Source organism: Amaranthus tricolor, chromosome 12 (genome assembly GCF_026212465.1).
Source record: "Amaranthus tricolor cultivar Red isolate AtriRed21 chromosome 12, ASM2621246v1, whole genome shotgun sequence".
Classification (NCBI taxonomy): Eukaryota; Viridiplantae; Streptophyta; class Magnoliopsida; order Caryophyllales; family Amaranthaceae; genus Amaranthus; species Amaranthus tricolor.
The window spans coordinates 19,850,823-19,852,825 of record NC_080058.1 but is presented as its reverse complement, the minus strand read 5'-3'; positions in this window follow the sequence as shown (position 1 = coordinate 19,852,825).

The window sequence follows — 2,003 nt, the reverse complement described above, 5'->3', positions numbered from 1 at the left end:
CTACTGAATCACGTTAGGAGTATGTTACTAATATTCTTGGTTATACTTGTTTAAGTGTTTTTTGGTTTTATATCTGTTGATATTCATGTTTCAAAACTCAAGGATTAAGAAATAATAACTCCATGGTGCACTCAAGGCACACTAAACTCCAAGTCTCCAACACATTCAAAGTACTCTGATGATTTTTTCAATTGTTAGCCTGATGATAACTTCTTTTAATTCCTTTTGGTGTCAATTAGTATGCTTAATTGCTAAGGAATAATTTCAACGTTGTTTGCAGCTCTATAAGCATCTTAGTACACAAGCTCTATGATTTTCGTGACATATTGTTTATTTATTTCTGTAATCTTGTTCTCTCTGATTTTATTTATGTCATTTCTTACTGTTTTGGTTTGCTCTAGTTAGGTTTTACCTTAGGTTAGATTAGTTAGATTTTTTTTTTTCTGGAAATTTAGTTAAGAAAGATTAGTTTTGTTAGGATAAATAAGTTTGATTAGAGTTAGCTTGGCATTGTTGCTGAGGTTATTTAAGGCTAGAGTGAATTAGAACTGATTCATCCACATTCAACTCAATCATTCCTCCACTGTTGAACGGATTAGAGTTGTTCCCTGCTTCCTTTTAATTTGTTATTGCCTGGGTAATTTGTTTAATTACTTAATTTTTTTGATTAAATTTACTTCAATTTGATTTATTTGATAGGTTATTTGTTTTAAATTGTTTGGAACATGGGTTTGTTTACAACCCAATATTCTTGGAAAAATGGAGTTAATAACAAAATGCAGCACTAAATTTTCCAATCATAATCATGTTGTTGATGCTGCTACAGAGATCTGTTTCAACAAAGTCTCTCTCTTTTTGTTGGGAAATAAAAACACAGATAAAGCCACTGTGGAGGCATTACTTCCAAATAATCTTTAAGGCCTGGTAACTAGTTTTAGTTTAGTAATTAGAACTATATTAGTAGAACTGGTAACTGATAATGTATACTTAGGACATTCACCCATTGATGCCCTTGCTTGTTGTGCCTCCATTTTTGGTTATTTGTTAATGAAGGAAGAGTTAAGCTTAAGCTCCTTCTTTTTATTTTATTATCAAGAAAGCATCATTTAAATCGTGTTTCGAGTTATTTGAGAACTTTGTATTGATAAAACTTTAGGGATCTAAATTTTCTGATGAAATTCAGGACTCATCAAAATGCTCTGATACAAATTGGAATAGGTTCAAATCTTCATTTCTGGGTATATGGAAAGGAAGAAAAAATAATTAGAAAAACGAGAGAAAAAATAGTCTTAATTGCAGAAAATAAGAAAATGAATACAAGCTTCTGAGAGGCTTGCTCTCTCCTATGAGTTATAAAACCCACTACAATTTTTTAAATTTATTTTCTGTATTCCTCCTCTGTATCTATAGGCTCATACCCGGCTGTTTTACAAAATTGTCTTTGAAAAAACCAAGAAATGTGTACGTTACAATTTTTGTTTTCCTTCTAGAAGATTTCTACTGACATCGAGCATATTCTAGCGGCATTTACAATGGCATCCTGTCGGTTATCATCACTTTCGTTTCTTACTAGCTTCCTTCCTTATAACAACTGCCTAAGTTTCATTACAATGGTTGAGAAATGGATTTTCTTTGTTTGCCTAAAGTTCATCATGTAAATAACTTTTCTTCATTGCAGCCTCCTTCGTTCATAAAATCTTTATCATTGGAACTTTGGAAGGAGTGGTCAAACGTTCTCCTGTATAATTTCAATGGTGTTGTGCTAACCTTGGAAAGGTATTTTGTACATATTTCAATGGTGTTGTGCTTGTCCAATACTATATTCCTATTCCCCTTTTCAATTTTCATTTCCCGTGTTCTTTGTACCCTTGGACATCTTGAACCAACTCGGGATGGTTCAAAGATGACTCATACAAGAAACAAGGCTGCAAAACAAAGCAAAGAGGAAGACTCAACAGAAGAAGAGGAAGACACAGACATCAAAACATCAGCACAACAGAGTC